This window comes from Linepithema humile, chromosome 6 (assembly GCF_040581485.1).
Source record: "Linepithema humile isolate Giens D197 chromosome 6, Lhum_UNIL_v1.0, whole genome shotgun sequence".
Classification (NCBI taxonomy): Eukaryota; Metazoa; Arthropoda; class Insecta; order Hymenoptera; family Formicidae; genus Linepithema; species Linepithema humile.
Genome location: NC_090133.1, coordinates 5501708 through 5516069, shown reverse-complemented (window position 1 = coordinate 5516069; position 14362 = coordinate 5501708). Strand labels below are relative to the sequence as shown.

Sequence of the window (14362 nt, the reverse complement as noted above, 5' to 3'; positions counted from 1 at the left end):
AGATATATTAGAATAATATAAATATATTATTTCAAGCTTCTTAAAAATAAACTGTAAATTGATAAAATTAAAGATAGATGCTAAATGATAGAAATTTTGTTAAGTGCGGAACATTTTGTAGAATAAAATTTAATTAATATTAAATATATTTGTGAGAGAAAAAACGAATCAGCTAAATCAAGATTCAAGTTAATCAACATTGGTGAGCAAGCAAGCATTTGACGGAGATTTCGCGCAGCCATTTGCGTATTGCACACTTGGTGCATGTCGCGTCGAACCGGTATTCCGACTGCATACACTCGCGCGTAAAAGCACCTTGCGCAAGCATCGCTCGGACGCGACGTGCCCGAGAACCTTTTCCACCCGAGAGCGGTCCGGCATTCGCATCGCGGATACTCGCGACAAGTGCTCGCACCGCTCGCCGCGAGTGAGTCACCTCGCTACGATCGTGGATAAAGCGCCGCAAGTAAGCCGAATGAAAGGAGAAAGAGCGAGTGACTGAAATAGGCAGCGTGGCGCGTTTCAAGATGTAACAAGATAAAAACAAGTATCGAAATTTTAAAATAAATCTGTACCACTAAAATATATTAGACAAACGTTAGAAATTTAATGTGAAAACGTTTTCCAAAATAATAAATTAATATATGCGAAATTTTGTATTTTTTTTTTCTATTATATTTATAACGAGGAAAATTTATAATTACCGTAAAAATTAGTTCAGCTTAATTAAATGCGCTAGGCGCTCGCGAAAATACGAATACAGAGATTCGCCGGCAGGCGAAGAGGCGAGGTAGCCGAGCGAGGGAGCCGGAAAGAGGAAACCCGCTGCGTACGCGGTCGCAGGTAGATAGGTGATACATTGGCAAGCGCGACAGTGCAATGCAGCAGCGTGAGCGCCCTGCGCTCGCGGTGCATTGCTGCAGATAGGTCGGAGAGTATATCCGATGCAGTCAGACGAGCGAGCAAGCGAGCAGGCAGGCAAGCAGGCAGTCAGGCAGCCAGTCAGGCGGGCAGGCAGTCAAGCAGGCAGGCAGGCGTGCCCGATGGTTACGGCAATCACCGCACATGCTTCCAGGCTCCCGAGACCACGAAGAGAGCACAAACAAACCTCGCGTTAGACCACCGTCCATTTATTGTGTCCGCCGTGAAAGCCTCCCACGGATCCGCTCTCGGCTCGGCTCAGCTCCGCGCGGCGTATGCGCTGATATCGGGGGATGAGCAATCGTTAATTGTCTCGGCGCCGAGAGAGAGAAAGATGCCCGCCTTCCGCTCGTTCCTTCGTCCTTTACACTTCCGAGTATCGATGGCCATCTACGAATATAATGCGCGAGCGTTATATCAAGAAACAGACCCGGAGTTAACTAGATCGCCTTGCTGCGCTTGTGTTACTGATTTCATTGCCTGTGGGTTGTGTATGATGTTACATCATTAATCTGTCATGAGGTCTTTTATTCTTCTGTGGATTTGGCTAGATGTAAATAAATAAATAGGTGGTTTGTCTTGAGAGCTAATTATTTTTAAAACATTCAGAATAATAAATTTCTTACTGAAGAAACATAAATCTTTTCAATACGAGATAGAAAATTAATAGAACCACATAGAAGTTATATAAAAAAGTTTATAATTAATAAAAAATTAAACCGGTAAGAAATTTTATGAAAAATTAAAAATAGATGAAACTTATGAGAATAACAAATAGTTAATTGAAATAGTTTCTTTGTTGTGTATTAAATAAGAATAATATCACGGTCGCGATTGCGAAAACGAAGTCGTTCCTTCGGAGAATCTGGTCTGAACGCGCGATTTGTTAAAGCCGGTAGATAAGTTTTTGACATCAATTTTCTGTCCGGTTCTACCGCGCCGGATATTATACGGACGTCGAGCGCCGCGTCGCCGCGAGGGCCGTCTGGAGAGAGTCGATTTATGAGAAGAACAATAGCGCGATGTCGTTCCGCCGGTGATACGCTGGAAATAACGCGTCCAACGCTCCCTTCCTAAATCTTGATGCTTCGCAGATTGCATTCGCCTAAGAAAATACAGAAGGTAGAAATGACTAACCTGTGGTGACGTATTTCGCGACTGGAACAGCATTCCAAAATGTTTACGAACCAGATTTTAATCAGGAATTCGAGTTTAAATCATTTGAATACTGAGTCACAGCTTGTATCTGCATAAATAAAACAGGTCTATGCGCATATCATTAAAATCAATTGTAAATAGAGATAAAATTTGATGAATTTGATCGAATTGATGAAATATCGCTTTGTCAAAACATATTTAATCTCAAAATATTGAGAATAGATAAAACGTACACATAATTATATGTGTAAAACTAGAAATATTATGTCAATAATTATAGCGCACACAATTAGAATATAAATATTAAGATCAAAATAATGTTTTGACAAAACTTAAAACATTTCTGCCATTTAAATGTCATGCTCCTTAAAGTATACGTTGCGTGTTAGCGCTTGAAAAGCGTACTCAGCATTCTACAGTTAATCATCCGCAAAGCTCATAATGCGAAATCAAAACATCTCGCGTTCGCGTAACGAGAACGACGGAAAAGCGGATCATTACAATGATGCGCTGCGGCCTGCAGCACTAACAAATGTAACGCGTGTACGCACTCTGATGCGTGCGTCGTGCGTATGTGCATGCGTGCGTGCGTGCGTGTGCAATCGCGGTGTTATCGCCGCGGGGCAACCATCCACCTGCCCGAGCGAGAGCCGCGCGCGCCCACGCAGCGCGCTCGACACGGCGCGGCTTGCACCGTGCTGCACTACCTGCCTGCGCCGTGAGGACGGGGCAGGAGGACGGTGAAGGAGATGAGGGGGAGAGAAAGGGGGAGAGCACGGAAAACGCGAGTGCAACGGCGTGCATTCTGACGAGAGTGGCCCGCGGGCCTAACTCCGTTACAATGAGAGCTGCTCGTGGCATTCCGCGAAACACGCTGAACACGTCATCATCACAGAAGACCAACGAAACGACGAGACCTACCCATCGTCGAGCCCGTGAGTGCGCGCGCGCGTGCAAACACACTCACACGCGCGCGCATCTATACGTATACGCGTACTCTCTTCGCCTCCCAACCCCCTAATACGCTAGTCTCAATCCCAGCCTCGCTCCCGCCATCCTGGCAAAGTGCATAAAGCGCGGCCGCGGGAGCGAGATGGAATCGTGGCATTCGATTTGGCGGCGGCGGAAGCGTCCCGGATGAATCGAACGGCGAATGCAACAACGAAGCGCATCGCCGAGCGCGAATCTCGACGATGCCGGCAATCCGTAATATCGGCGGCGCTGTTACGCGGCTCGCTCGTATTTACACAGAGCACCAAAGCGGGTTACACCCGGGGCGGTCGATATGCCGAGGGACGAGGGGAGGGCGTGTGGCGCGAGTCCGAATACGAGCGCGAGCGAGTCGCGCTGGAATTCGCGCGATCGCTGCTGCTTGCATCTCCTCTCGCGGGCCAGAGATACGCGGAGCTCAGAGCGAATATCCTTCCTTACGTTCCGATTTCCTTCGCGAAATATCTCCTTCAATTCTCTTGACCGCCGTGCTCGCGTCCTCGATTTCATTCAAAATAAATATATCGAATTAAATTCTAAAATGCATCTAGTTCAATTTTTGCTTGAAATGTGTTTTTTTTGCGATAGAGATAATAAAATTGACAATTAAGCAGCAATGTTGCATTTGGCTGTTCTTGAAAAAGATTAAGGACAAATTTTCGCTAATATTGCTCGCTCTTCTGTTAATTTCCGTTCAATACGGCGGTACAAGTGCACGCGATACTTTGAGAAGTCAGCGCTTGGCTGTTTCTGTAACCGGCGCAATGTTATCGCATTTTCGATATCACCTGAAGGGACAGGCGGTTTCTATGCGCTTGCGGCAATTCGACGAATGCGCGGCCGCGCTCGGATCATCCGCAGAAGTAGCCCCGATATGACGTCGTCTGATCTCCGTGTCAGGGCTAATTGCGTTTATACCACGGCCCGATGCACGTGTAACAGAGATTCGGTTACTATGCTCTGTGCAACGGCCATTCTGAAAGCAGGCAGCACTTCTCGTGCTCGATCACAATAAGAAATTTATCGATGATAAATAGAAATCAGAAGCTGCATTTCCGGACGAGAAAATTTTCTTCTTTCATTAAATTGAACCTTAAAGTTTGATTTAATGAAACATAGATTTTAAGAAACTCTTACGACACTTGCGAAATAAAAGTAATTAAATTAATAATTACAGAGGTATACTTGCTAATTTTAATATTATTTTCGACGCTGGTTTTGATTTTACTGAACAGTAGTATGGTATTTACCGCGTGGTTGTATCCGCCGAAGTATGTGGATTCGCAATTGTCGTAAGCCTCGGGGCCGCGTAGTTCGCGTGCGGAAATCTCGAGGGTGGTCGCTCGCGAGTGTTGCCGCGCGCTCAGGCACCGGCAGATATTCCGTGATTACAAACTCGAGAGTGCCGGCGAATCCTCCGCTTATTCCCTATTAATCTCGCGTACGAGCGATACGGCGTGGCGATACAGGCCGACGAGCGATCGGCGGATACGTACCTTACCTACGTTTCGTTCGGGTCATCGCGGATTCGCGCCCGTCGTTATCGTTTCCAGCGAGTCTTATTACTGCTCTCAACCATCATGCAGTTCGGGATGCTTGCGATGCTTCGGTAATGTTCAAGTATCGATACTTGTTCCGATATTCGGTATTTTTGGAGTCTATAATTTATATTAATATGCTATTTAATGTAATATTTTTCAACAGCATCAAAAGTATGACAAAAGTTGAACAAAATATTCTGTTCGGAAAGCATATTAGTAAACGGCATAACGCGAGATTTTCGAAGGATAATCTGCGCTTTTTACAAACCGATCGATCATGACGATCAAGCTTCAGCCGGATTCTCGGAATCGCCGTTGTAATAACGACGATTGCGAAACATCGCGAAACAAGGGGACCGGGCTCCTCTACGAGACTCCCGGTACACGAATACGCGATGCACGCCACATCGACGTTATATGACAGCCGGCAATTACACCTCGCTTCGCGAAAGCTGCCGTATTTATAGTCGACCGCTACTACACATTTTCGCCCGGTAATTGACGCGCGGCAACAATATCGTCCTTATTATGACAATTACAAGCTAGCATTGATTTCGAAACGCCGCGTATAACTAACCGCGCTTCTCGCCCCGATATAGGATCGAAAGATCGAATCGAAATATCGCATCGTAATCGCGTCCTTTTAATTCGCGCCATCGATCATGCAAAAGGACTCTTAAATTATAGACCGATTTTTTTTCTCCGAATGCTACAGCATTATGTATAGCGCGTCATGCAGAGTTAAAGCGACCTTTTCACGCGATTTCTCCCATGGTTCACGATTTTGTATTACCAGTCGGGTTTCATAATACTCCATCTTTCTTCATACTCATTATAATATAATATTATGCATTTGGATAATGTTGTATTTTGTATCATATTTTATGTTACACACTATGCGCATTATTAGAGCATTATATTATATGTGTCATACTAATATATCACGGCTTTAGAGAGAGTATCGGTAATAACGCGAGTAGTAATATAACAATGTCAACAATTGTGCTTGCTGCCTTAAGTGGGCACAACAGCCATCATCAAGCTAGAGAGAGTCACCATCTCCGGGGTCTCGCGTGCGGCCGCTCGCACCACGAACAAGGCAATTTCAGCGTTCCGCCGTGCGCTCGTCGATGGATAAATATGGCCCTCATGGGGCACCATTCATTGCGGTGGGCCCTGCAGTCGTTAGGTTGTTTCACGGCGCGTATTCTGTGCGTGCGGCGATTTTTAAACCATTCCGACGCGCTTCGACCTCGCCGCAGATTATTCTTATGAAGTTATTATGCTCGACGTACACAACTTACACGCGGCATTATCTGTATTTTTGCGCAACTTCTAGTCGACATTTTTAGCATATTATCATTGAACCTTAGGAGCAATACTTTCATTATTTACCATGTTATTTCTTTGAGTTTTATCTGAAATAAAAGAATTAAAATTTTTATTTTTAAGGTTAAAGTTTGATCAACGAACGATTATTATTTTATATTCTTTATCTATGTTTATTTATTTTTAACATTAATAAGTTGAAAGAAAATATTCTTATACATCATATTTATACGTAGCTTTCTCTTGATATTCAAGTTAAATATGTGTCTCAAGACTATTTTTAGATTATTTTGCACCTTTCTTGCTGTATGTATTCTGATGGAATTTATGTTTTAAAATATGGGAAACTATAATTTTAACTTTCTTCTATCAGCTACATTTTGTATTCTTCGTGTTGCTCGTTGAAAGTCTATTTCTGCGATTAAGATTAGTGCGGTTACCGGTGTCCGCGGAATTCTCTCGCGTTGCTTCTTTTAGTCTGACCGCGCCTCGTAACTGCAGTTGTGCGCGTCCAATTAATAACGAGATGTGTGATACCGATAATCTTGAACTAGCCGCTCAGTCTTAGGCCAGTTTCATGCTACGGACTTTCGTGCCGCAATTGAACATTTATATCTAATTTTTATTTTACACTTACTCACTTGCAAATCTTTCAAATAATCTTAAAATGTGCAATCATCAATCCGGTTTCACTATAAAATAAATTGAATGTTTCTCAAAGTTGAAAGAAGCATATCAATCTCTTGGATCGATTTTCTAGATTGAAGGCCAAGTTTATCCTTTCAGATACGATCGGATACGGAGACACCAACGAGTAGCGGTGTCGCGTAATTGCGTAATTTATTACGGATCGCCGCGGAGTTCCGGTGATAACGCGGCGTCATCATGGCTCGACAAATCGTGCCTGCGTAGTGAGTGCCTTTGCGAAACTCGTTCAGGTTGAAAAAACCGTGAGAAACGGCGCGTCGTCGTCATCGATTTGGGTTTATCACCGCACGATATTATCGTTGGATCACTCCATTTCTAGTTTGTCCTCTTTCTAGTCGTAAACATCAAAGATCCGGTGAGCTGACGCTGCGCTTGTTTTCGTGGAGAAAAAGAACTAGTCAAGGGTGGCACGCTTGGGAAAAAGGCGCGCGCCAGGAGCAGGTTAATTGGCGCTTCGCAGCCACTACATAAATTATCCGCCGTGGTTTTCCAGGTCCCCTTTATGTTTTCTCGTCGGAATCCGGGACCGGCGCACGCCTTCTCGCTTCTTAATCGTCCATTGATCGCGGAACGTCGGCCGCGCTCTTATCGGGTGAATAATCGTTCGCGTTCACGCGCAGCGAGTAAAAGTGCTAATGGTATCGCGCGTCGCCGCGGTTAATTGTATCCTCCGTTCCGTCTAGTCGTCGTCATCCGCTCGATGCTCGAAGGAGCGGTTTCCGGGTCGCGCCGCATTACCGATCGACGTTAATCAATACGGTACCGTAACGTTACTTTGTTCCATGTATCGCGGAGATCGACAGGTACAATTCCGCAAGAATTTCGATGAGTTCCGATGGCAGATAAAAGATCTCTGTGTTTATTCACGGAGATGCGCGTACAAACATGATAAATCTTATTCTCGAATAATAGAGACATTAAAAATTTTATTTTAATTGAAAAAAAGTACTTTGCATTAATATCTTTCCACTTCTAAAAAAGTATTTTAGTGAACAGAAATAAGAAAGTGTTAGAAATGAATATTAGGTGCAGAAATAAATTTTTTTTAATTTTGATGAAATCAAAATCTTATTTATCATCTTTTGGAGTTTGCGAATGCTGTCGCGATAGAAACTTGGTTGCTTTGAAGTGATAAGGGTAAAGTCAGTGGGAAAAACAATTATTTCTATACATTTAATATTTAGAAATAAAACTTCCTTTATTCTTCAAACTATTGAACAGTATTCCTGTTCCATTTCTAGAATGTGAATGTAATTACCGAGATTCTAATTGCAGAGCAGGACTCTGAGCGGTATCGATGTAACGCATTCGAGGAATTAAAAGCTAATCACATTGCGCGAGTGTACCGGATGCCATTGCGGCTTCATCGCGCCAATTAATTCGTAGCGATATTTGCAGTGGCGAAGAAAGCTCTTTTCTTTCTCTCTTTTCTTTCGGCGATGTCGCCGCCGATGTAACGGTTAGCTCGTAAATGGACTCATCTTAACACGTTCGCACGTTCTTAATGGCGTTGTTACGAAACGGCGACGTGCCGACGACGCGGCCGATTCGCGAAAGATAGACGTTTCGGAATACATGTAAATACGTCACTCGGCGAACGAACATGCTTGATCGATGCGTCGTTCGATCGGCGGTACCGCGCACGTGTGTGTACGCGCTCCGCTTACCCGAAGCGAACTCGCTATTAATAAGTTACTAATGGAATCCCGACTTACGTAGGCGTACCGATAAATTACCGCAGCAGAAGCGTACTGACAGATCGATCGGTCGGTGCACACGCTCGCGATCCTTTCTGGTCCGTGTGTGTGCTTTAACGGTAATTAACGCGCGTGTCAAACGTTTCTCATTTCTCCTCGCGAAGGAAAAGCGATCGCTTCGATGAGCGCGGCGCTCGCACGTGTTACCTTCGTTAATTTATTAAGTGTCTGAAAGAAAACGTAAAAGAATTAATAATAAAAAAAGAATTAGTAAAAAATAGATTGAATGGCGGCTTTCAATCTATTAATAATGTACATTTATCTCTTCCAAGTCCGATTGAACTCACCGCAATAGTTACGTTTTGCAAATTTAATCATAATACATTCGAGGGTGAAATGCAAAATAGTATAAATCATACTTGCCGCAACACGCAACGTGCAGTTCGAATTTGAGTCAGTTTGCGGTGTACTTGTAACCTGTGCAGCTTGTTATTTTGTTTTGATATTTGACGTGAGCGATAATGTGGCGTGATAAGGTAGACATTACACGAGATGCAATAATAATCGACCGTGTGTTTTTAATGTCATTAATTATACGACTTTTCGAAGGCAGTAGAACGAATTATAACGTGATCGACAAGTGATTACTGCAGTCTACGTAGGTCGCCGCACGAAGGAATCCGTGGGAACCTATCATTTCGCAGCAATTTCGCGCCACGTCGGTGGCGATCCGCGTAAACGGCCGGATAGAATACCTCCCACTAGATTAGTCGGACTAATTAGTCACAAGTGCACTTTCAATCTCAACTCTTCACAAATGCACGAAGAGTAACATCTTTGATTCTCTGCAGTGTGTTTGTTTTCTTTAATAGCTTTAAATGTAAAATATAGTTTCTCTAAAATAATCACAATATTTTTCTTCTGTATTTCTAATTCAATTTTTCAACCATATATGTGCAGTATTTTTTAGCGCTAATAATAATATTAAATTTATGCAAATAAAAAATGATAGATTCATAAAGGAAGAAATTATGAAAATATATAAATTACATAAAAAATCAAAACATTGCGAATGGGAACATCGCCGCCGCTTTTTAAATGAGTTTCCCACCACGAACTTCGTCGTTGCGAAAAGCCATATGACTTTCCTAATCACGGACATCTGGACGGAGAGCGCGACGCAACGTGCTCCGCGAACTGGGTCGACGGGTGTCCTCAGGATCGGACGAGAGAGAAAGTGCTCCTTCTGAGCGCGTCGGTGAGGTGCACCATCGCCACCGGCTCTCCCACATCGTTACCTCTCGAGTTCGAGATCGTGTGCTTGCAGCCGGTGCGGAGCAAAGTGACGCCCACTCGCGACCGAATGCGCCGCGGGTGGTCGGATTTTCCAGCGTTGACTTTTCCATGTAGTCGCGTGACTCGATCATCGACGGAACTTTATTATCCCCTCCGTCGCGTTTGTGAAATCTCGCGGTGAGATGCGAGACGCCGCACTCATTGCGAAACGTCGACGAGCGGTCGCGAGAAATGGGATGCGATCATCTCCGATTCACGACAGCGCGTAATTATTTAATTAAACGCGCCGCCGTGTCACTCTTTTCGCGAGCGGATGTTTGCTCTCGAAGGGAATCACGAGCTATCGGTCCGCGCTTGAGAGCTCGCACATCGAAATTGCTATCTCTGTCGCTTAACGCCTATGACGCGGCAGGATCGGACGCATCGAGCCACCGCGGCAGGATCGAATCGAGGGATCGGCATGACTCGCCCGGACGCGGAGGAACGCGCGACTGAACCGCGTTCGTTACAGGTGTTCGATCGCGTTCCGCGGTTAATCGGCCTGCGCGATCTTATCGGGGAAAAATTCGCCAGCGGTGCCGGCGAGACCTCTAACGAAGTGACTTCTCGTGACATCGTTCAGGCGTTTGCGCATACCGCGAGCGCAGTCATCCACGAGAGAGGCCAGACGGGACATCGGACCATCGCGTTAATATCGAAATGCGCATCTCCTAGCGCTCGCTTCTGTTCGATAATTGAAAGATACGATTGATGGTCGCGATTAGACGGACATTTTTTAGCGGTGATAAGAGGCAACCTCGGTCACGCGATTCACCGCGCAACTCCACAGCCGATACTAGCTCGCCGATAGCGAGCGGCGAGGGAGGAGAAAACAGGAAGAGCTTCTATTTGTGCCGCGCGGAACGCAGATTCCTCTCCGGGCGTTCGGATGACTTATAATTTTCTACTTTGTAAGAGATAGCTGCGTCGCGTGGAAATTACGCCTCGACGTCGATTTATCGCCGCGGCTACGCGCACACCGACTTATCGGATGCAAGATACTACGCGATTTTTTCTCGCGAGCGACGCTTTCTCTGGTGTCTGATGCGAAAACTTCGGTATGCTGATTCGTATCCTATGATGTCCGGTATCCATGCTTGGAAGCAGATAGTTCTGAGACATCTCGTCATTTTTGCACGCCGCGCATACCGTCAAGGGTCAGTAACGCCGATAACCTTGAAAATAGCGATTCGCTATCCCTTTGTGGATCAGAATTGACTGTGCGAAATTAACTGTATGAAAAAGAGAGGAAAAAAGATTTATTTAATTGCTTGGACAGATTTTTAATTTGAAATTTAAAAATCCTCGCGTTTAGAAGTCCCATTTGATTGTTCGGACAGCACGCGATACGCGGCGGATAGAACGACCTTCGCGTTCATAATTTACGCGCCGCTCAGAAGCGACAACCGGTATTACCTGCGTCGAGATAAAAATGGATTTACGACGCACGCGGAAGAGAGACATTGAAAGTGACAGGTCGGATCGCCGAGTGGCGTGACCGTGCCGAACCGCGGCGAGTCCATCGAACGTCCCCGGTGTCACTTAACCGGTCGTGCAATTTGCATTCGGTTAGGTTGAATAGGAGAAAAAATGACGGGGAAAAGAAAGGGGGCGGCTTCTCTAGCGGTGTACGATTACACCGCGAGCGGTATGCGCGAAATGCCGTGCGTGGCTGCACGCATACGGAACCAGGAATGTCAGTGGACGGGATTCCTTCAGTCGACGATTTCCCCCGGCGGGAAAAGAGGATACCCGACGAGCAGGGCACCGCGCAAGGAGTTGCTTCCTGGAGATGTACGCGAGCGAATGTAGCGTGTACAACAGGCCGGCAATTTAACGGCCGTGTCGCACGAAACGCGCGTGACATTCAAATGGCAGACATATTTAACGTTTATCTCATCAAGTTTGCAATTTTTATCTTTGAATATAATGACAGATTTTAAGAGTAAAACAAAGTTATTAAGATTTCTCGAACGAAAGATTAAAAATTATCATATTTGAGAGAAGATGTGTGATTTGTTTGTAGACAATTTGCGTGATTTGAGCGCGACGCTCGCGGCGCGAACGCTCGCGGAATTAAAAATCATTGCTCGCGATCGCTTATGCCATTACCGGATGCTCGAAACCAGAAGCGCGCGTAAAAGAGGAGGACGTTGACCGGATTAGCTGCGGTCCATTCGACGACGCGGTGTCGTCATCGGCGCGGCGGCCGATAATGACTGACATCGCGCTCGATGCCGGACGGTCGGACGCGCGGTCGATTGATAGTTTGCGGCTGGAAACGGCTTGTGTTCTTCTGCTCCCGGCCGCCGCGGCACGGGATACCCGAAGCACCACTCTCTCACGGCCCCGAGACCAGCGCGACACTTCAGCGTGTATCGCGTAATAGACCGCGAGTGCCCGGTAATTTTCTGTTAATAACTCGCTAGCCTTTGACCTCACATGGACCACCGGGTATAAAATTGTCGATGAGCCCGTCGTACATGCGCTTCTACTCCGACTATCGTCCAGTCGGCCAATGGCGGAAACGCTTCGGCCGGCGCAAATTCCATCTGCGTTTCGTACGTAAGAGTTAATTAATTCGCTAGCAACATTTTTCTTTCTCTTTCTCATTTTCGCCGGGGGAGATCGACAGAACTTTTTCGTCGTCTCGGCCAGCAGAAAAGCGAGGCAGATTACCTGTTTTTGTGTTCAACGAGAAGTTAGGAGTCCGCCACGCGTGTAATGTTCGCATGATCTTGCATCTTTCGATCTTGATCTCAACCTTGTAGGACAAAAAGTTGCGCGAGGAATGCAGATTTCTGCCTCTGTTCAGACTGAAAGCTGTAGCAGGAAGAACGAAAACGATAATTACGCGAGTTCTAAAAACGAAGTTGTAAGTGCGATCACGACATCACTTGGAATAATATATCTCAAACAATAAACGTAGGAAAAGATTTGTACGGGAAGTGATTTGTTGTTAAAAATGGGAGAACATTTAAACGCAACCCTCTCTCTCTTTTTATCTCGTTTCTAAGGCGAGACCACAAAAGTATCTAATCAGCTGATTCGACGCTTAAATCGTTGTCTTGCTCCATTAGCTCGCACGATATCCGATCTTACGTTCTGTGAAATCGCTCGAAGCGGATTGGAGCGGCGATACGCGCTTCGAGCCTGAATCCAGGATTCGTCGGGGAGAGTTCCCTTAATCGCCACGGCGAAATATCGCGCGCCGTCTTTGTGTTATCGCGGGCCGACAACGATATTTACCGTTGTCAAAGCTAACCGCGCGCACGAGCCGATTCCGCTCGCGAGGCGGTTATACGGGCGACCGGTGTCATTCCGAGATAATCCTCTCGCCCGGTGGTCCAGAACACGGAAACGGCTCGCCCGAGAGAGTCCTCGTGATCGTCGGCGAAATGCAGAGAGAAGCTAATCGTAATAAAGAGCAATAGCGCGAAGAATCGAAGACAACTCGTTAGCCTCGTCGTGAAGATAACATCGTGCCAGCTATAAAAAGGTTTATATCGATACAAATGTTACAGAGAAACTGAAAACAATGAATTAAAAATTATTCCATTCTTCGAACAACATTTCTTAGATTGGACTTAATTATGCAATGTGCAACATACAGAACATCTCGAAATTATTGTTTAATCCCATATATTTTTTGATTAATTTAAATTTTATTCACGGAAAGAACATTCGAAAGATCTAAAAATTATGCCAGATACAGATCTGAAAATAAATTTTGTTGGACAATCAGAATTTATTTTCAGATTTATATCTGGCACAATGTTTAGATTAGCAAAAGTGTTAGAATAATTAAATCTTCTTACGAAAAAAACATATAGAATTCTCCACAAGAGATATATAATTATTTTTTTAATAGCAGCACAATACAATATAATAATTCTCTCTACATTTAGACATATAATGCGGAAAATACACGAATAAAGTGAAATCGGCAGAAAAGTTCCTCGACGAAGCTCGAGCGCCCATTCGAGGATTAAGTACTTATTGTCTGTAACCACTCGACTCTCCCCTATGTTATACTGTACTGCTTGATCCGGCAGGACTTTATCCTACACAGAAACAAAAATCTAGCCTTCCATCCGCCTGCGTATCGGACGCCGAACGAAATTCATGGGACCGTAATTTGTGGCGAATTAACGTAGTTATCGCCACGAGGGCGTAAAGTTTTGAACGTTCAAATAAAACACGCGTGTTAGTGTGCGCAAATACCTATTGCTATTAATACAAAGAATTGGATAGAGATTAAGTGATGTTATATGTATATGGGAAGAGAAAGGAGAGAGATAACTCTTATACGCATATTTAAATCTATTAATATTTATTGCTTACGATTGATATCTAATTGAACGTCTTCTCGTTTTATTTACAGAATCGAGATTTACGAGCAAGGATCGATCTCGGAACTGGATGCATGGATCGTGCATGTCCGGCGATTTATGGGTAAGTTGATTTATTACATATTCCGATCGTGAAAGGAAAATAGGCTCGTGGAATCGTGCGAAAGCGCAGATTTGGAAAGTGTCGACGACGAGGCATCGGTCATGAACGCATTAGCGGACGATACGCTTGTAGAGGCTATAATCTGCCGATTGCAGGGTAGTCTTATGCATACTTAGCTGCATAATGCACGCGGATCATGAATACATGGCTATGATTTGCGCTCTCGTC

The 14362-nt window shown here is 44.9% G+C and overlaps 1 long non-coding RNA gene across 1 annotated transcript in view; it reads left to right on the top strand.

Moving 5' to 3' along the window:
* LOC137000821 (uncharacterized) overlaps positions 1-14362 on the top strand; it is a 199913-nt gene that overhangs the window by 17048 nt on the left and 168503 nt on the right. The window contains exon 2 of the long non-coding RNA XR_010890995.1: positions 14064-14134. This is a non-coding gene — a long non-coding RNA (uncharacterized lncRNA). The remainder of the gene's footprint in view (positions 1-14063; positions 14135-14362) is intronic.